Source organism: Macrobrachium rosenbergii, chromosome 1 (genome assembly GCF_040412425.1).
Source record: "Macrobrachium rosenbergii isolate ZJJX-2024 chromosome 1, ASM4041242v1, whole genome shotgun sequence".
In the NCBI taxonomy this organism is placed as follows: Eukaryota; Metazoa; Arthropoda; class Malacostraca; order Decapoda; family Palaemonidae; genus Macrobrachium; species Macrobrachium rosenbergii.
In genome coordinates, this window is record NC_089741.1 from 45,014,358 (window position 1) to 45,038,357 (window position 24,000).

Below are 24,000 nucleotides of genomic sequence, written 5' to 3' on the forward strand. Positions count from 1 at the left end.
CTTTCGGCCATACAGTAAGTACATAAGACAGTGAAATGAGGGAGTTGAGTGGTTGGGCAGCAAGATCAAGCGACTAAGGTAATAAATAAGATGAAGTACAAGGATCTAAAGGTCAAAACGGGATAAAACGACATAGCTGCACTATAAATTTCTGGATAAAGAGGCTGGACAGCAAGACTGCAGAAAGGAAATGGGGAAGGAGGTTAAGTAAAATGCTATAAAGTGGGTGCAGCTAAGGGCCAGAGGGACGCTGCAAACACCTTTTAGTCATGCCTACAGTGCACCACGGGCACTAACCCCCTACCGAGGGAAAGTAGAGGTAATCTTATAAACGTTTAATTCGTCATGAGCAGTGTGACTGTCATGATATTAAAAGCTAATCTCATACAGAGGGAGAGTGAGGGTAATGTTCTTTAACAGTAATGTTATAACCGGCATTAATTCGTCATAACGGCCATGAACGTTATGACATGGAATTTTAATTTAACAAGAGATAATAATCCACGACGTGATACATGAATAACATTCTGTCATGGGTAAGTTAATTACCAAACGGTAAAGTATTTTTAAAGATGAATTCAACCTAAGATGGATAGATTACGGATAACATTTGGAAACAGTGTAGCTGGACTTAACACACTGATATATCGGCTCAATATCCTAATAAAAACTTGAGGAAATTAATATTACTTTACTCACAACTATTTTTCCCATCTGGAGTGCATTATTAGGATCACATAACCAATACATTATTGGTTTTCCGCAATTACACTTTACCAATATTGACTATCCACTGTCAATGATCGAACTTTCGTTGATAGGACTTTTGTTAAAGTTGGAACTGTAATGGGTGTCACCGTTGTTTCCAGCTAAAATAATCTCTTTCAAACAATGTGACAAAGGTAAATTTGTTTTCTATGTACAACACCCTTTTAAGACAAAATTAAAAGGATACCTCTGGGGCTCGACCCTCAACACCATCTTTCTATCAACAACAGAAAGTCACCGTTGCTTCTCAACTAATACAATATTTTCAAACAAAAAATTCCCTTTGTTTCCATCTTTCAAACGAAAGGAGAACGTCACCTTTGTTTTCAACCTACAACACCCGATCCGAAAAAAAACCAAGTCACCCTGTTTTTTAGCAACACCACCTTTCAAAAAAAGTAAACTTTTCTTTCCAGCTAAAACACTCATTTCAATAATAACAAGTAAAAAACGCGCCGAAGTTTCTTAGGCGCAATCGAGGTTTCTGTACAACGTATAATGCTCTATAAGCCGCTGCCCATGAAACTTTCCGCCACGGCCAAGTGGTGGCCTGTCCTTTAGCGTTGCCAGAGGAACGGTCATGGCCGACTGTAACCTTAAATAAAATAAAAACTACTGAGGCTAGAGGGCTGCAATTTGGTATGTTTGATGATTGGAGGATGGATGATCAACATACCAATTTACAGCCCTCTAGTCTCAGAAATTTTTAAGATCTGAGGGCGGACAGAAAAAGTGCGGATAGAAAAAGTGCGGACGGACAGACAAAACCATCTCAAAAGTTTTCTTTTGCAGAAAACTAAAAAAGTTTCACCTTTGTTTTCACAAAAAAAAAATAAAAAACGCTCTATTAAAAAAAAATCTCCATTATTTTTTACCTACAGCTCCCAACACCAGACAAAACAGAAAGCCGGCTGTACTCCACACCTGCAACAGGTTTTGTTAACAAAACCAGAAAGTCGCCTTGGTACGCCATAGAACACCCAGTTTTACACAAAAACAGTAACATTTATTTTCCACCAAGAACACCAGCATTTCCACTCTCTTATGAAAAACAAACCTAAAACGTCATCGAAAATCCAAATTATCATAATCCTAGCTTCCTATCATCAAGAGTCTAAGGTGTCCACTATTATATATCAGCTGCATGTTTGTTCAATGTTCATGTACTAATTTTTACAGTCGAAGTAGAGTTCAAATCAAGATTGCAACTTAAGTCACTGAATACTGACAAGAGCTTTGGGCAGCATTACCGAGTTAATCCCACTCAAGACATGTAATTACTGTGATTGCTGACGTCATTCTCCTCGTCTCATTTGCCGAAATGCTGCATAAATTGGCTTATGACTAATGTGCTGCATTAATTAATAATGCAGCACATTAGTAATAACATACATATGGAAATGAACGAACAGAGACTCAAAACTCATTTAATTTATTACGCCATGCAGGAAATAATGGGAGGAACTTACTCATGCAGGAAATAATGGAAATTACTCATGCGGGAAATAATGAAAGGAACTTACTCATACAGGAAATAATGGGAGGAACTTACTCATGCAGGAAATAATGGGAAGAACTTACTCATGCAGGAAGTAATGGGAAGAACTTACTCATGCAGGAAATAATGCCAGGGACTTACTCATGCAGGAATTAATGGGAGGAACTTACTCATGCAGGAAATAATGAGAGGAACTTACTCATGCAGGAAATAATGAGAGAAACTCACTCATGCAGGAAATAATGAGAGGAACTTACTCATGCAGGAAATAATGAGAGGAACTTACTCATGCAGGAAATAATGAGAGGAACTTACTCATGCAGGAAATAATGAGAGGAACTCACTCATGCAGGAAATAATGATAGGAACTCACTCATGCAGGAAATAATGAGAGGAACTTACTCATGCAGGAAATAATGAGAGGAACTTACTCATACAGGAAATAATGAGAGGAACTCACTCATGCAGGAAATAATGAGAGGAACTTACTCACGCAGGAAATAACGAGAGGAACTTACTCATGCAGGAAATAATGACAGGAATTTACTCATGCAGGAAATAATGAGAGGAACTTACTCACGCAGGAAATAATGAGACGAACTTATTCATGCAGGAAACAATGAGAGAACTTACTCATCATCATCAGCCTCATAGAAGCTCGTGAGCAAACTTTGTTCCGAAAGAATTTATGTTTCCCCGGAAAACTCCGTCCATCTCTTTTTCACACCTCTTGCCAGGAAAAAACGCAACATACAACAGAAGCAAGAGTTGCGCCCAAACTTCGGGCGGGCAAAAGTTCGAAGGGCTGGAATAGCGAGGAGAGGAGGAAAGTCCGTCGAAGGCATTTTCATTTCGAAGTCACTACGTCCAGTTATTTACGGATAATGAAGCGCGGCGTAAAAAAAAAAAAAAAAAGAATGGCGGTTGGAATTTCGGGGAAGAGGAAAGTGAACCACTGGGGCTTTCATCTCGAAATAACCTTTCCCTTCTGCTTGAGTGATGATTTTTTTATTTTGTGCCAGAGGATAGCGAAAGATCAATCCTAGCGGGTAAAACCATTATAAAATAAACGTTAATAAAACAAGGTGCTGATTATTTTTATCTGAATTCAGAACTGTTATGAAAATTTTGTGGACCTAGTTCTGCATTGTCGAGCATAAATATTATACAAAGAACCCAATATTTTAATTAACGGAAACAAGCCAAAAGAAAAGTTCACTTTATGTCATAAAACCTATAAACTTGAGAACATGGTTTCCCTACAATGCACCGTTTCAAGTAGAAGACGCCCTAATTTCGTAATTTACAACGGTACTGAACGACTATGGTACGCTAACTTGAAACTGCTCAAGATAACAATATGAGATACTAAAAGGAGAGAGAGAGAGAGAGAGAGAGAGAGAGAGAGAGAGAGAGAGAGAGAGAGAGAGAGAGAGAGAGAGAGAGAGAGAGAGAGAGAAAGGTAGCATATGGCAAAATCTGGAAATCTGAACTTCTAAATACCTTAAATTTCTCATCAACCAAATAATTATCATCTATATCTCCAGCCACAAATCTCCTGACCAATGGATGGCATATGTAAAAAACTGGAAATCTGAACATCTATCTACCTTAAATTTCTCATCAACCAAATAATTATCAGCTATATCTCCAGCCACAAATCTCCTGACCAATGCATCCGTCAACTTCATCCACCTACTCTGGACTGACAAACTTTAGCCTCACCATTTTTTTCTATCCAACTACATTTCTTTCGAGACCTCATATTTCTAAAAGGCGTTTTCGAAGCTACTGTATTAGACTTTCTGAACCTTGAGTGGGTGGCCAGAGAGGGCGTTACCCTTACGACTATCAGTCAGTATTTTTGGGGTGAGGACGTTGGCCCTATGTCCTTCTTCAAACTTGTTTTAATTTCAGTCGACTGACTGGCCACTGCATGTGTGTGTATATATGTTTTATGTGTGTGTGTATATATGTTTTATGTATATGTGTGTATATATATATGATATATAATATATATATATATATATATATATATATATATATATATATATATATATATATATATATATATATATATATATATATATATATATATCTATATATCTATATATATATATATATATATATATATATATATATATATATATATATATATATATATATATATATATATATTTACAAATATTAATGCTGGTGCCATCGATGTATTTAGTTGTAGGAATATGAGACAGATGGCGTCCTGTATAGGCTGGGCAGTTCAGAAAAACAAAAACGCTATGGCATTAGGGGACCTAAGCCTCAGAGAGGGTTTACACTCAATGACCCCTAGTTATGGTGGACTTGAGCTACCTTCCTCTCTATTCTATGCATTCAGCGATGCCTTTGTCAAGGTCGGATTGCGGGGCATTATGTCAAGCATCCCATCTCACGGGAACGAAGCGAGGTCACGGAGAGAGAGAAAGCGGTCACTGAACCAAGGGTGACGCTGCGCGCGTGCCCGAACGTATTCTTTTGCTCTTGTTACTTTTACTCTACGTCTATCTTAATTAGTGAATTGGAAGACTGCCAAATACGACTCTGAGGTCCCTCGTTTAGCGCAGCGACTCGACGTTCGCGGTAAGTCCGATTCTTGTTGAGCTTCGTTGATTGGTAATTACTCCTTCTGTATTTCACATTTTCTTTGTTTTCTTCCTTCAGCCACCACTTATGGTACATGTGTTTACAGAGTCTAGATTAAGCCAAAGTATTATATTGTTAGCTTCAATTCGTTATCCCAGTAAAATACCTGGGTTAGGGTAAACAAACAGTTTAAGTCTCGATGCTTTTGCATGCCTCGCGTTCGATGTTGGGAAGAACCGTTGCGTTTGAAATCTAAAATTCATCTCAAAATATTCAGCATTGGAGTTAATTACCCTATAACTGGCGACCTGGCTAATTAACGACTGTCTTTGAGGTTAACTTTGGCTTCAAGTGGCAGATTACGTGTATTCTTGTCTGCAGGGCCGTAAAATTACGTAAATTGAATAATACACATGATCAACAAGACACACACGTAACAATATATATATATATAAATGTGAACTGCATGCAGTTATATTGTGAACTTATATACAAAACACTGAATTATTACCTTTGTTTCATAAAATACAGTCAAGAATTAATCAAAATTTATCAAGCTGTTTTGTCGAGTTATTTACGTTCCATAAAAATACACCCGAAGTGTTAATTAAACCAGTAACATCATTCAGTGATAGCACACAACTTAGTCTTTTATGTCCACTGAATGATAATGGAATTTCAATAAAGGGTCGCTTCGTCAACGGATATGAAATGGAATATGGGCAACTGGAACAAAATATTATAAGTCAATTACTTCCTGAATTTGAATTGATTTATTTTTTTTTACAAACTCTGCCCTAATGGGGAATTTATGGCACGTAGAACATTATAATCCTAAACTGTAATATATACAATAATATTGTTGATGTTCACTTCTGATCACACACAAACACACACACACTTTTTACACATATACACATATATACATATATATATATATATATATATATATATATATATATATATATATATACATATATATATATATACATATATATATACATATATATATATATATATATATATATATATATATATATATATATATATATATATATATATATATATATATATATATATATTGAGAGAACCGTTAATTTGGGATCTGGAGTGCTAAAGTTTAGAGAGCAATTGAACTTTAATACCGAACTGAGAGACCCAGTCAATTAAAAAATGAGTTACAAGTGGCAGAAATATAAAAAAAATAATAAAAAAACTAGACTTCACCACAAGTGAATTACATCGACCCCAGGTCAAAGAAAGATATGGAACATAACCTGTGATCAGACATCACTGTCTGAGAGAAGCGGAGAAAGGTCATTTGGTATTTTGTTGATTTTGAGTATGTCCCTTTTAGATATCCTCTTTACAAATGCAACTGAAATCTTTAACGTTAAATAACAAGTAAAAACTGCATCGAAATTTCTTCGGCGCTATCGAGTTTTCTGTACAGCGTATAATCCAGGCCACCCAGAATAGAACAATCTTTCGATGGTCTCGGTATAATGCTGTATGAGCCGCGGCCCATGAAACATTAACCATCGCCCGGTGGTGGCCTATCCTATATCGTTGCCAGAAGCACGATTATGGCTAACTTTAACCTTAAATAAAATAAAAGCTACTGAGGCTAGAGGGCTACAATTTGGTATGTTTGATGACTGGAGGGTGGATGATCAACATACTAATTTGTAGCCCTCTAGCCTCAGTAGTTTTTGAGATCTGAGGGCGGATAGAAAAAGTGAGGACAGAAAAAGTGCGGACGGACAGAAAAAGCGGGCACAATAGTTTTCTTTACAGAAAGCTAAAAGTGGTTAGTTCATGCAACGACATTTAACAATCTTGAAAGCAGTAAAAGGAAGAGATAAAAGTGATTTCATAAAGATTATACATACCTCTAAATAACCTAAACGTATCAATAAAAGCACATGAGAATCGATATTCCATCTTTTTATAAAACATTAAAAAGGAACTACAGTTTAACATGCAAAAAAAATTGCTTTTAACAGCAAAAATTGACTGGAATTTTTTATTCACCTCGGGGAGAATCGATGATTGAACCACATATATCCTCCAGTAGAAATTTAATTAAAATGTTACAACTGGTTGGTGATAACGGTACTTTCATGACAAATTCTTTTTGTAGTACAAAGAACGTTGCTGTTATACAGAGTATGACTGATGGAAGCAAAAAAATCAATAAATGAAGATAATAAATGAGGGATGAGAATAAAATCGGAATGAAGAGATGATGAGAAATCACAGATGCTAGACAGAGTTAGTCAAGGCTTGGTACAGAGGGGATAGAAACGATCGCAAATCCATAACCCGATCATGATTTATTTCCACTTCATAAGTGTCAGAATTAGGACATGGCCAGCGTTACGACAACATTTAAGGAAAAAGGTGATATATTAACGTCTCTTTCACTTCAACTGACAGGCCACAGGCCAAGTTTGCTTGCATAGATAAACACAAAATGCATCACGTTTCCTTGCATGTATATCATGGAATAAAAAGTCAGCCGTATTTTTTAAATCAAACAAAAATTTGGAGTCTTCCAAAACTATGAGACTAAACTGAGATTAAAGTCAGTAACCATTATTCAGTCATTCAAATATATCAAGCATGTCCATATCGTTTTCGTGGATTTTTTTTTATATTTACCTTTTACATTTGCTCCAATTATCTGCATACGGTTTCCACGTTCCTTTAGATCCATTAACAAACTTTCAAAAAGGAAATTATTGACTCATAATTCAAAATGCCAGGTAAATTTAAAACTGCCATCGCTAAAAATACAGCATGAAAAATATACAATCACGAAAAAAGGTTAAACGCAAAAACTTGGTAAAAAAATACCAATCCTCACAAGAATACAGATTGCTCCCAATAACATTGTAAAGAAAAAAATCATGAACAAATATAAAATGACTATTTCGCAAATGTCTGACAACCGACAACTTCTGCACGATAGAGTATGAAGACAGTAGGCGAATTTGCCAAAATACTGAATGTGGAAATACAGCGGAAAATAGAAAATATACCAGGCATTACAAAATATGTTTTAACGCCATGTGGAACTTTTGCTTGTATTGCTAATGGAAAAAGTGGTCGGAATAAATGTTTCACGTATTTTTTTTCCTCCGCTAACGACCGCTGTTCAAAAAATACAGGCTACAAAATATTCTTTTTCTTTATAACAGAAAACCTATTTTTTACTCTTAATGACTTTTTGATAGATGACGAGGGCTAAATAAACGCTGAAAAATTTTTTGAAAAAAAAAAACTAGGCATAATATATACAAGACAGTTTTTATGATGATTTTAACTATATATGGAAGCAAGAAGATGCAGAGTGTATATATATATATATATATATATATATATATATATATATATATATATATATATATATATATATATATATATATATATATACACACACATATACACATTGCATACATATATATACATATATACATTGTGTATATATATATATATATATATATATATATATATATATATATATATATATATATATATATATATATATATATATATATATATATATATACATACAAATATTTGTGTGTGTGTGGAGAGAGAGAGGCTGCATTCACAGAATGCTTATCCCACTCTCAGTGACTTATTTTTTTACAACCACAGCCTAAAAAAAAAAGAAATGGTTGGTTTGACGGTAATCAATAATTTACAACATAGCGGGCACTACTCGTTATGAAATTATTGAGTTATCATATTTTGGTATTCTAAGACAAACGAATTAATAAAAAGGAGTAGATAAAGACTTTGAAAGAATCTTAAACAGAAATGAGTCACTCCAACCTAATAAAACAAATACACAAACGATGCAAATCTTAGCACAAACTGTTTCTTGTACTTATATTTCCCTTACTTTTGCTTTTCAAATATCGCCCATGTTTTTTTTTTCATCCTGGAACTGGGCGACTGCTTCTATTCTTACCTATTTAAACTAATCTTAGTCTGGAGCATATTAAACTAGCCTAGAATATGATACGTTGGCCACCCGTATGCAATAAGTAGAATTCATTCCTAAAAGCATTACATTCAACAATTCTGAATCCCAGGAACCCAGATCGTTTTGAAATATAATTCAGCTATTAACAAAAAAAAAAATCACAAAGCCCGTTTAGTACTTTCAAATATTATATATCGAATTAAACAGAAGGGGGAAGGCCCAGCGCAACGTGAGTACCGGGCTTAAATTTCAGGAAAAAACAAAGCTGAATTTGTATGTTGTACGGAGGTAAAATAAATTATTTTACACCGAATACCGATACCAGCTATCCATTTCGTATGTAAAAACGTTCCCCAACCTCCCCCCACCCTCTCTCTCTCTCTCTCTCTCTCTCTCTCTCTCTCTCTCTCTCTCTCTCTCTCTCTCTCTCTCTCTCTCTCTCTCTCTCTCTCCCAAATACGTTCTTACTGCGTTGTCCGTCAGGTGAAAAGACTTTACAAAATTAAATGTCCTAATTTCATAAGGAAATTACAGGGACTAAAACTTAATTTTAATCAAAATTAAAGTTTCAATACCTTAAACGCCTATTTTAAGTCTTCACAAAAGATCGGCAATGTTAGAAAACTTAGGAATTACGCTGAAACATATGCACAAATTGCTTATTGGAAAATTATTTTTAAAAGCATTATACACTAAAAACACACACATGCACACACATATAGACTGTATATATATAAATATAAAATATATATATATATATATATATATACTTTATATATATATATTATATACATATATATATATATATATATAAATAAATTTCTGACTATATATATATATATATATATATTATATATACATACATATATATATATATATATATATATATATATATATATATATATATATATATATATATATATATATATATATATATACATATATACCCTCAGAAAGCCTTTCCCTCCATATCGATTTCTCTGCAAAATAGCAGCAGATTAACAGCAGACTATGCACCTTTCCATACTCGTTTAAATATTCTTCTCCAGCTGCAGTTACTACACAAACTGAATTTATATTGCTTCCTGGCGAAAAAATTTATATTATCCTTGTATAGTTCAAATAACTTTAATTTTTTTTATCTTTTTCATTTGGAAGCCTAAAAGTATTTTTTTGCATAATTACTTTCTCCAAAATAGCGAAATCATGAATATTAATGACTTCATTTACATATCCAAAAGTCATTTTTATATTCACCATCCTCTCCTTTTTTTTAAAAAGTATTTTCCACATCAAATGCGTAATCATCTCATCATAAATGATAATTTTCTTTTTTCCTACCATTTCTCTTGTTCCTACTTGCAACGCATAACATATGCAAGCAACGAACTGACTTAATTTTATGAAGGATTTCTGTGGAAGTGCATTGGGTATTTAAACACACACACAAACAATATAAAGTGGAGTGCCGCAATTTTATTTCATCTTTGCAGATTTTTTCTTATAGATTTTATAAATAAAAACTTGCCGCGCTGGAAAAAAGGTTTAGAGCTGAATAACGACAGAAACTTGAAAATCCAACAATATGCAAATATTTAAACATTTTCTTTCAATTCTATCAAGATTTACCTTGGGCTATAGCCACTGGAATTTTTCCATAACGATATGCAGTCACCGGATCTCTCTCTCTCTCTCTCTCTCTCTCTCTCTCTCTCTCTCTCTCTCTCTCTCTCTCTCTCTATGTATATATATATAAATTTTAGTTGTATTATATATATGTAATATATATATATATATATATATATATATATATATATATATATATATATATATATATATATATATATATATATATATATATATATATATATATTACAATTCTAAATACAAATTTAATCATCTAATATATTACATACGTATCTATATCTGTATCTATCTATCCACTTATACACATACACACATATATATACATATATATACTATATATACACATACATATACATTTAAGCAAGCGAACATATTTTTCGAGTTTAAACCAAAATACTCTACGGGAGCTCCACATCGCTTTTCTCATCGCGCTACACCACCGATAATAGTACTTACTAAATTCTAAAAAGTTTAGTTTTATTTCAGGAGTCCAAGCACAGTTGCGCTGCCATGAGAGAGAGAGAGAAGAGAGAGAGAGAGAGAGAGAGAGAGAGAGAGAGAGAGAGAGAGAGAATTCTGTAAACAACGCCACGCCAGTCCACGGTACTTTGACTAGCATCTATACGGATATAATATTAGAGCAATGATAACGATTCCAATCAATGGTATAAGTGGAATTACATAGCACTGGTTTCATACGACGCTGAAGAGGGCTTTTCCGGTACAATTCCATGAGATTGCAAGGCCAATGTGATACGGAGGGGCAATACTGAATGATTCTGTCGCATGCAATTTCCACAATTCTACCATGGCCCGGGACCGTGATAGCGTCGTTATGGTACTCTGGTTAAATGGTGGTTCCCCTGAGATGTAAAGTGGTCAGATATCTTTAATGAAGCAGAATATCTAGAATGCACATATGTTGCGCAAACCTAAGCAATGTGTTTGTAAGTGAAATTTTGCATTTATAAATGCATTTATCGCATCTTTGTCATTATGCCACTTTGTTGCACACACACATATGTGTGTGTGTGTGCAACTGTAATGCCCACAATGCCCTCTTAACTTCTCGAAATCTTAAAGCTCGAAGAATTCAGTTAAAATAACATTAATAGTGTCTTTACTAATTATATGAATGTGGTAAAGTGACCAGTAGTTTCTACACACACACACACACACACACACACACACATATATATATATATATATATATATATATATATATATATATATATATATACTATATATATATATATACACATACATACATACAACTTTGTACCTTGAAAAAAATAAGATCTTATATTCCCTTATTATTATCTGGTCTTAGGATATGTAACTGAATCATCTTAAAATATAACCCTCATTTTCTATCCAACAAGCGTAAGCTTTCAGACACACATAATTTCCCTAAGCGTTCTCATCAATTAGAAACTCAGATTTTAAGCCGATTAATTCTTCAGCACAATGAAACTTGACAAGACTCAGCCCAAACCCATCGTTTTAAAATGTTAATTTATGAAAGGAGAATAATGGGTAACAAGATTCAGAAATGCTCTTCACACGAACGCGGTAATGAAAAAAAAGAAAATTTTGTGATATTATCCGGTTTAAGTGCTGCGTCGACTAATAATAACGTTGTGATATTTCCTTCCTGAGTAACTGCCTTCAGAAATAACTTGCGAGATAATTAAGTTTGGTATTACTGCCTTAAACAACTCCTTCATTCCAAAATAATATTTAATATAATGACTCACTCGCCTTTAAGGCCCAAGTTCTTACTTATTTAGACATGCTTTTGTTACGCAATAACTTTCTTTTTTTTTTTTAAGTTTTCTGTAAAAGAAATTTTGTCTGTCCGTCCGCCCTCAGATCTTAAAAACTACTGAGGCTAGAGCCCTGCAAATTATGTTGATCATCCTCCTCAATCTCAAACATAACAAACTGCAGCCCTCCTAGCCTCAGTAGTTTATTTATTAAGGCTAAATTTAGCCATGATCGTGCGTCTGGCACCTTTATGAGTGCCAGCAAACGAGCCACCGGGCTGTGGCTGAGGGTTCATACAGTATTATGCTGTACAGAAAACGCGATTGGCATTTTTACTTGTTTTCATTTCAACCACAAACAAATAAAAAAAAAAAATATATATATATATACACACACACATATATATATATATATATATATATATATATATATATATATATATATATATATATATATATATATATAAAGCGATCCATTTCAAAGGATATCTTGTATTACAACTTAGTTCTAAGTATAATAAAAGATTAATTTTCTTAACTGTACCAATCGGCCAACCTCACCCGTCCTACAGAGCCACTAACGAGACCTAAATCTATTCTAAACCTCCATTGACAATTATGTGGCCCTGCCTTTAAACAATGGTAATTTAGTGCCTTACTGCGTTGTCTCATTCGCCTCCCCCTCTTACAAAAGTAACCATATTGTCTTACTTATAGGTTTTCATTGCCGTATATTCGAAACACGTTAACACTTTCTTTCAGAGATCAAATCATAACTTCTTTTACCCCGCACTGGGGTAGTACCGTCAGTGCACATTACGTGGTGCACTGTAGGCATTAAAAATGTTGTTTGCAGCGTCCCTTCGGCCCCTAAGCTGCCCCCTACATTTTTGCCTTTTACTTTACATCCATTCTCGCTTCCTTTCTGCAATCTCGCTGTCCAACCTCTCTACCTATCACTTTTCAGTGCAACTGTGGTTTTTTTTTCCCAGTTCCACCTTTGAATCTTTTTATACCAAACACCTTTATTTCCCGGATCTCTGTCTTGCTGTCCAACCACACTAACTCCCTCTTTCCACTGCCTCTTAAGCGCTTAATGGCTGGCAATGGCCCAGTGCTGGGCTTGAAAAGCTAAGTTTCATAAAAAAATAAATTAAATAACCTCCTATTTAATATTCAAGGTTAGGCTTTCTCAACAGGTAAGTTACACCATGAGAGAGAGACTTTTTAATCTAAACAAGTCAGGCCAAAATGCATTTACGATATCAAACATAATTCTCACATCTACTTTGGTTTTCGAAGGCGACAGCATAGTACAAAAAGTTCGTATGAACCAACTGGTTACCTAACAGCAGGACCTACAGCTTATTGTGGAATCGAACCACATTATAACGAAGTAATTTCTATCACCAGAAATAAATTTCTCTATTTCTTCATTGGCCGGTCGGAGAATCGAACGCGGGCCCAGCAGGGTGCTAGCTGAGAACGATACCCACCCTGCCAACGAGGAACTTGCAGCTATGGTACGTGCTCTTTATCACAAAATAACTGACTCAAGTGCACAGTGGCAAATAGCAATTGTATAGTAGACGCAATGTGTCAATACTGAGTTACATTACAGTTTCTACAAATAAAATAATTTAATATACATCCAAATTACTTAAACCAGCATCTCATTGACTACTCACAAGAGAGGTAAATGGAAATACGAAACTAAAAATTGGGCACGGCATCATATGCGCCGTTCTATTGCAACACTAAATCCATTTTCCCCATGAAAGTTCAAATATCACTACAATTTTTTTCCAACTTTCGTCAATATAGTATACTGTGACCGAAAAGGACATACAGTATACTATTATAGTTAAACGTGCATGAGTAAAGCAATGTTTTTGACTTTTAAATAATAAAATTTATGATCAAAAGACTAAACGTCATTATTAGCGAAACCGTATCCACTACTTCATTTAAGCCCAATGGTTCAAACTAACTTTCCTACAATATAAATTCTGAATAAGAAAACAAAACCTATGCAATGAATAATAATAAATACGTTGCTTTTCCAACGTCAAAAGCTCTCCGATTATGATTTAAAGAATAAATTCTACATGCCAACTTGGACAGACAAATCACTGTGGGCCATGTTTTCATAAAAGGAAATATGCAAATGGAAAACTAACGAGCTTAAAGTTTTACCTGGAAACTGACTGACTGACAGCCACAGTGGAAATAACGGTTATCTTTCTGTCTCGACATATTTATGTACACAAAACTGAGCGAGAGAAAGCACTCACAAAAACGTAATAAGTTAACCCAGATAGTGGTAGTAACGTCGTGTTGTATTTTCTCTCGAGCCATCGTTACCTCCACTGATTAGCGCACACACCCACACACACCCACACACACACACACACACACACACACACATACACATACACCCACACACACACACACACACACATATATATATATATATATATATATATATATATATCAATAGTAATTAGTATAATGCTCTTTCTCTATAATCTCTCTCTCTCTCTCTCTCTCTCTCTCTCTCTCTCTCTCTCTATATATATATATATATATATATATATATATATATATATATATATATATATATATATATATGAGAGAAAAGAAACTCTATGAGAAGAGAGAGAGAGTATTATACAACTTCCTTTACCACTGCTAAGCTGATTTCATCACAAACAGGTATCCATCACAGCATAACAACTTTAAATATCAGTCCGCTGAATGAGTCATATAAAACACATATTCTTTTCATAATGCTGCTCATTATCATATTCATTTTTTACTTTTCTGACAAGGAAACTATTTTGCCGGCTTTGTCTGTCCGTCCGCATTTTTCCTGTCCGCCCTCAGATCTTAAAAACTACTGAGGCTAAAGGGCTGCAAACTGGTATGTTGATCATCCACCCTTCAGTCATCAAACATACCAAATCGCAGCCCTCTAGCCTCAGTAGTTCTTATTTTATTTAAGGCTAAAGTTAGCCATAATCGTGAGTCTGGCAACGATATAGGCCAGGCCACCACCGGGCCGTGGTTAAAGTTTCATACACCATTATACTGAGACCACCAAAAGATAGATCTATTTTCGGCGGCCTTGATTATACTCTGCACAGAAAACTCGATTGCGCCGAAGAAACTTCGGCGCATTTTTTAACTTGTTTCTGTTCGTCACTATTTTTTATTTAAACAATATAAACTTAATAAAACCAGGAATCCCAACGATAGCATTCTAATTGGTGCAATCGATTTCAAGTCAAATACTCGCACGGGAATGAAGTTTGATTTATTAAATAATTCACGTTTACATAAATATTTTCAGAGGACGTTTATGCCATTTCCACACAAATATTCTCCTGGTTTCAATATCGTCGAGGGAAACATTATTTCGGGTGCTCTTCTTTGGTCATGTCGCAAATGAATTGTTAACAAAACATTTCATCATACATTTTAAAATAAAACCGTTAACGAAACGTGTCATCGTACAATTTATAAAATAATCACTAATAGTTAATAATTTAATGGTAATTCCTTTAGCTGACTTGTTCCATATATCATTTTACTTTTAGAATTATACCTTTCACGTGAATCAGTGACGACTTCTATAGTCTATTTAAATGGGACAAGACGGAACTGACATTGTTGTTTACTATTTCCAAATTATTCTCATACACCAAGAGTAGAAAAAACTAAATGATTTAGGTCATTTAATTACTCTAGATGCGTATACAAATATGGATTTATATAAACAACTCCTCTATATTTCCCAATATTTTTGCATCGCAAAGAACTAATTATAAACGGCCTGTTATATAATTAAAATTATAAACGGCCTGTTATATAAAGCCAAGGTATTGTTACCCTTAAACAATTCTGCTTGTGTTTTATAATGCACCTTCCTTTTTGTCTATTTATTTATTCATTCGTTAAATGATTTTTTTGTCTTTTGTAATGACTGATCTCTTTCCTTATTTCTTTTTACCCTCTGTTCCTTCGCTCAAATGAACACCTTATTCTTCGGAAGTTTGAATTTCAAGTCAATGTGGGCTTGTTCTATATGAATAGGGTTCATCTTCCGAATAATAATAATAATAATAATAATAATAATAATAATAATAAATAATAATAATAATAATAATAATAATATTATTATTATTGTTATTATTATTATTATAAAATATATGTCCAAATCAATAAGCCATTACCCCGCTTAGGAAATCAAGAATCTACGCATGCCTAAATACCATCACTGTTGCGTGGGCGGGGGCGAGCTGGGAGAATAATAAACATATATTCATGTAATTTCCGTAGGAGGCAACGAAATAGCCTGTTATAAATCACCGGGGTGATTAAGGCTGTCCTAAGTTTTTAAGGAATATTATAATGGGGTTAGGAAATTCCTTGCACCTGGTCCCACCAAGATGAATCTCCCAGCCATTAAACAGATGGCGGCCCTTTGCCCCAGGTGCTTGGCAGATGCCAGCTATTCGTTTCTCCCATACAACGGTTCTCCTCCGTGTCTTGACGGGTTTTTCTTGCCGTAATTAATTTCTGAGAAATACGTTCCATTAACGTACGTTTAGAGTAGGCGTATAATTGGTATATTTTTCTGTATTTATTATTTTATTATTTATATTATTATTATTATTATTATTATTATTATTATTATTATTATTATTATTATTCAGAAGATGAACCCTATTCATCGTATGGATCAAGCCAACTAAAGGGTCCACCGACTTGAAATTCAAGCTTCCAAAGAATACACTGCTCATTAGAAAGTTATAACGGAAGGTAATGGGAAATACAGAAAGAAGGGATCACTTATTAAAAAATGATAAAATAAAATAATTAATCAATTAATAAATAGTAAAAAATGTCAGTAAATGATAAAAATACAAGAATGGTATTAGGGTACGCGTGGTCAATCACTGACTATTTTATCTTAATTCCAAGAAACCTGGCAAGGTCTAACTAAACATACGCCCTCTTCTTCCCATACGCCAACGAACTTCTAACTTTTTTCTAAACTCCCTGCGTCTGGTTCAGTTCACAGAGGAATGGCTTTCACTTCCAATATGCCTGTAGGGCGCTAGAGGAGTTCGGTAAATTCTATTTCTTTCGGTGCCTCTTCCTCCTTCTTCCTACTTCCTCATCTCCTGGAGCTTAAATACTCATCTTTAGTTTGGCTTTCTTTTCTTTATTCAATATTTCTTTGTTAACTATAAATAGCGGATCTGCCTAGTACCTAAGTTAGGGACAAGCATATATTAGTGAAAAAATGTCCCTTTCATTTCGGTCTAAGACCCTCCAAAACATCACTATAATCCTGACGTGTATTACTCTACTGAACTGAATATAGAATTTAGGCCAATGGCCAAGCACTGGGGCCTATGAGGTCGTTCAGTGCTGAAATGGAAATTGACAGTAAAAGGTTTGAAAGGTGTAAGAGAAGGAAAACCTCGCAGTTGCACAAAATCAGTGGGAGGAAGTCAGGGTGGTAAGGAAGAGAAAATATGAAAGGAGTACAGTAAAGGGACAGAAAGGGTTTGCAGCTTGGGAAGGCAAACTGACAAAAAACCAAGTAATGCCTACAGTGCACCACACGAGGTGCACTGCTTTTCTTTCCCGAGGAAGTACGTACTGTACCGGAAACACCAGCTATTATCAACATGTCTTGTACAAATCAACAACTGCCCTTGATGGCTTAATCTGAGAGTCTGAGGGAGTTATTGAGACACCACACCTACTGACTACGAATCTCTATGATCTTCCTCTTCGAAATACTGGTTTTTCGTCAAATAAATTTAGTCTAATTGTTTTCGAATTATACAAATGATGTTTGGTGTATAATTGTTAAGAACTTAAAGATCAGATATATACCCATATTTCTTTAGCTATCATTTTGCTTTACTTAGTCGTGCAAAGGATGTTCGGACGTCGGCTTCTATACCATACATGCTAGGCATTCTAGAACACACTGAAAAAGGATGACATTCTAGAGCTAACTAAGCAAATTCAACGAGGAAAATATATTTTTGCTCTAGCTTCGAATCTCAGCAAAAATACACTGGGAACGGATATCCAGGGAGATTAAACCTCCAGGGGATACTCTTAAAATATGTGTGAAATTTCTTGAGAGAGAGAGAGAGAGAGAGAGAGAGAGAGAGAGAGAGAGAGAGATTCTACAAATATTTTCTCGAACACGCGCTATCTTGTTTATTATTTGATAAACTTCCAGTAACTCATTTTTCATAGAATATCAGCCCATGAAAATTAATATGGCCTTCCTGAAACATTCCCTACACATACAATAAATATATTCATTTTGATGTACACACACACATACACACACACACACATATATATACACATATATATATATATATATATATATATATATATATATATATATATATATATATATATATATAATATAATAAACAATACACTTACTATTTGCACTTTTATTAATATAAACATAACTTCGATGACATTCTGTTAGCACGTCACAAAAAATAGCCTCCTGCTTAGCTGCATTCTAAACCATAATGGGTAACGATACTACGAAAAAAAAACATACCAGCTGCGTTGCAGCGTACCTGAATTTCTACGAAACCTGAGGTTCTTGACGTATCATTAATAACAATATTTGCCTAGGCGTATATGACTGTTAATTAGTTCCAGGAAGATCTTTCTTTAAATGTATATATTTAGGATGGATGCTGATTCTGATGTCGGTTCGGCAAACATATCCAAGTGTCTATAATTAGCACTAATTATAACTCTCAGTAGTTGCAGATTTTTCTGTTGTCAATAATTATTTTCAATTATTGTCATAATTATTGCTCTAACAGTGCTGTGCATTGTGTGGTTTAAAGTAAAAAAAATACTTCACAAGGTTTTGATTACTGAAGCCACATAAATATATTTCTGTTTATTTCTGGTAAAATGAATCTTAAAAGGATAAACGTAATGTGCAGTGTATTTGAAAAAAATTTACAAATACACATACATGTACAGAGAGAGAGAGAGAGAGAGAGAGAGAGAGGAGAGAGAGAGAGAGAATATAAGAACCAGAATTAAAGCAAATCCAAGGAAAGACAATAATAATGATATTATTCATTATTCAAATAAGTTAAAATTTTCTAAAGACAAAACTGAAATACTGAAACACGTTTTTCCAACATGAATGTGTAGGAACAGTAGCTAATTAAGTGAGCACCTATAAACACCTATAAAATTATGTTTGGCTATTCATCAATGTCATCCAGTATCTGTTTTCATGTAACCATCCAAACAAAAGTAAAGGGAGAAATGACACTCTCTCTTTCTCTAACACAGGAAACTACCAGTTAATTAAACATAACTGAATTTTATGACAGACGAACAATGGAAAAGGATCATGACAGCATTGTCTGCAAAATCAGCCAGGGCCGGAATCCTTGCATGTGCTTCCAGGCTTCTGCAACGACCGGAAATTGTGCCCTATTATCAAAATTCTTTATGTTTACTATGGTGCTGGAAAACAAATAGGGAACGTGTCTTTTTTTAAATCATGAAGAGGAATGCCTCGATCGTTTGAAAATATATTTTGATAAAGAACGTATTTAAAACTAAGGATAATACTAAAGTAAAATCTACGAAAATAAAAAAAAAACGGGGGTGGGGGGGGGTCTTGTTTGTGTTTTTAACTATTCCAAGCTGAAGTGAAATAATAACGAAGTTTTCCTCAAGGTTATCTTGAAGTACCTTACCTATGAATATTTTACCTATGAATATTTTACAAGCGAAAGGGATTCATTGACATGATACCATAATATCCGACTATATGGTTTCGCACAAACATTAAGCCAAGAATTCAATACCTTGTGACTACATTTACACACACTATATATATATATATATATATATATATATATATATATATATATATATATATATATATATATATATATTTATATATATATATATATATATATATGTATAATAACATATATATATATATATATATATATATATATATATATATATATATATATATATATATATATATATATAATATATATATATATATGTATATATGTATTTATATATATATATATATATCATATATATATATATATATATATATATATATATATATATACTATATATATATATATATATATATATATATACATACGTACGTGTGTAAGCAAGCAGATGGGACAACCAAGCAAAAACTACTCCTTATCTGGCGTAATGGTACTAAGAAACTGGAAAAAGCCTATTGAGAGATGGAAGATAACCAGAATTCGGCAACAAGGACCGGGAGGAATCTTTACATATGCCGGTGCCAGAGTGCCGATTCGACTTCGAAAGTCCAAAGGAAATCCAGGATTTTTCTGACTCCCACCGTCGACGTTGGAAAAGGAGGCTTACCCACAAGAGATAAGGAGGGACTCCTTTTCCTCGAAACGGAGACCACAATAATGATCATCAAAAGCTCCAACAATATATTTTTCTAGAGAGAGAATGACCTTGGAAGAAACAACGGGGAAGCACCTCGCACTAAGACGCATATTCCAAACTGGGACTCCTTTGAGTTAGTATAAGCGAAATCGTGGAACTCAAAATATTAATATAAAGCCGAGGTAGATCATTTGTATCAAGCTAAATCGTACAAGGACTAAAATTCGATCAGGTCTGACTTCCTTGAAATCTATATTCCCCTTTAAGGAAACAATGGAATGTAGAAGCCGACTTTATCATACCTTACCATATCGTCATGTAAAGATATATTCTCAACAGCTTAAATGTTATAGAAAACCCATTTTTTCACAGTACTTACTTAAGAATGGGTTTCTATATAGTTGAATTACCATTTTTCTAAATTGGTTTCCGTCGAGTAAAACTGACCTACATAAAGTAAATTGAATTGAATTGAATTGAGAATTTAGGTCAAGGCCAAGCACTGATACCTATGAGGTCATTCAGCGCTGAAACGAAATTGACAGTATAAGGTTTGAAAAAAGTGTACAACAAGAGGAAAACCTCGCAGTTGCATATGAATCAATTGTTAGGAAGGGTGGAAGTAAGATGGAAGGAAGAGAATATGACAGGAGGTATAGTAAAAGAAACCTCCGCCATAAATTACTTCAGATATACACTTGTCTACGATTTACAATTTCAACGTAAGGATTTGTCATATATACAACTATATAACATTATTCCAAGTGCCCGGTGCCATTAGGAAAACCAATTTAATCAAACTTCAATTAAAGATAATGTTTGATGAGAACAATTCCAAACGTTTTCTCTCGTGTAATAAAACGCAAACTTCCCATTTTTTCATAATTGTTTTTTCTTCATTTTTTTACACGCGCGTTTCACTGAATGCCAGGTATCCTTCGCTTTTGTGCAGTTATTGAGAAGATGAACCCCATTCACATGGAACAAGCCTACAAAGCCACTGACTTGAAATTCAACTTTCCAAAGAATATAAATATTTTTTCGTCTTCATTTTCACACTGTATTTATGTACCGTAATATTCCTTTAAATCTGCAGAATTTGCAGAAGAACTTCATCTTTTTCTTTCTTTCTTTCTGTTTCGTCAACTGTAAGTTTCATATATTTTCAACATCCATTCACCTCTCTACCATTACGACGCAAAGCAACAGGAGTCCCCTGAATGAGGAGCGACATGAATAGCGTAAGACCAACCTTGTATAAGACTATTCAACTACAGTTCATTTACTGAAGCCGAGCGCAAATTCCCCCTTAAAACCTGCCCTCCCCTCCCCATTTGCAGGTTGCACTGTCTGAATTGCCTCAGATAATATTACGGTGTCGGAAGCGTGATCACTGTGCTGTTTTACATAGGCTATATACACTCTATTATTTGCTTCCCCTTAATAAAGCAGGGAGTGTGTGGCTGTATTAACATGAGCGTCCCGCTGAGGTAAGCAGCCCGCTCCGCATCAATGCCTCGAAATTTACAATCGCCGTCGGTTTTCCGGATATACTGTACATGCAATCTATATGTAAATGACCGGCGCATAATTATACGGGCTCTTTCATTGGATTTCTTGCGCGGAGGTAAACCAGCCTTGTTTTGGAAAGAGTCCTACGTTTGGCGTGAATCTGACGTAAAGCGATCTTTGCTGATAATATAGTGGAAGGTTATTTTTACTTATAATATTATTATAATCATATTTACTACTATCATTATCATTATTATTACCAGCATTAGTGTATAAACATCAGCTGCTTATCACATCCTACCCAATTCAAATGTACACATTACTCTAAGTCAACTTTGCAGCTTCCACTAACTACATAACGTAATCTTGTATTTCGAGAAGTCACCGATGAGAATCTTTTTTAAAAAATTGCTCTCAAATCCACTGATTTACATCTAATTCCAATGCCTTATACACTAATAGATGCTTAGCATAAGTTCTTACTTACCTTGCAAAATCCTGCCTCATGACATCAATTTGTCCCCTCCCAAAGACGTAGAAACTCCAGGAGAAATGTAAATCGCGCCTGCAATGAAAGAAGATAAAAACATTCAATGCAAACTCATCGACAATACATTTTACTAGTATGAATTGCAATAATACAAATTTCGTAACACAATTGCCAAGTAAAAGTGGTTTCCAGAGGCAAAAGTTAGTTTTGCCAATATCTTCAATATTATTTAAGGAAACTTATCACCTTAGTTTGATAACTCGATCGCTTTTAGCAATCACGTTAACCATTATTATGTATAACAAGTATTTCCATAACCATCGCCAGAGAGAATACGTCCTCGTATAAAGAGCGTATTTGAGTTTACCAACATTTCTTAGCATCGACCCAAGATCGGGTATAAAAGGCATTAGTTTTTACCATAATGGCGCCGATGAAGATGATTAATAATGAAGATGATGATACTTACTTACAATGAACTTGGTTTCATACACGTCACACCAAAAACAAATACGAGCTAGTATCGCAAGATCAGGCAGAATTGAATGATAATTTGTGTTGAAAAGGAATGGTGCAACCAATGAGAGAGAAAAAAAACTACCGAGTAATGCTGCAAAAGATTGACAATAGAAGCAAGATAAAAGATGGAAAAATGAATCAAATAACAGAGCAAAACCTCCTGAATTGGCTGCAAATGTTTGGTGGGTGGCAAGCAAACAGGTGATTTCTGGTCACCTAAACAGTGACCATATTTATGCCCGAGTGGTTTTGCAACAGAATGTGCTTTGCAGGGTGCTTTTTATTTCCTCATTGTTATCGATAACATGTTTATTCCTTGGCTTTGTGTGTTATTTTCTGCTTCCCCAGGTTATCGACATGATTAAGAAATCCTAACTCACGTAATGCTATTAAACATAGCAGGTTAAACTCCTGGCCCCTGAATTTAAGATATTATCCCATTAGGAAATTCCTGTTTTACTGACAGTAAACGCGATTTTATAGCTTCAGAAGAAAGGGTTGTGTTAAAAAAGGTAAATGGTGTGACTCGTTCACGCCAGCAAACCTTTTCTTTAAAAGTTGGATACAAAAAGATAAGAAATGGGTAATTGAAGGTAGTCGCTATTCAATTAAAGGAATGTATAAAATGTGTTTTAGTGTAAGGCCAGGTCCCAATCCAATCTTTTAATAGCAATTATATTTTTCTTCATGAAGAGTA

At 34.3% G+C, this 24,000-nt stretch overlaps 1 long non-coding RNA gene across 1 annotated transcript in view; it reads right to left on the reverse strand.

The window, feature by feature from the left end:
- Positions 1-24,000, reverse strand: part of LOC136832083 (uncharacterized) — a 269,782-nt gene that overhangs the window by 41,003 nt on the left and 204,779 nt on the right. Inside the window, exon 3 of the long non-coding RNA XR_010851046.1 lies at positions 22,782-22,859. This is a non-coding gene — a long non-coding RNA (uncharacterized lncRNA). The remainder of the gene's footprint in view (positions 1-22,781; positions 22,860-24,000) is intronic.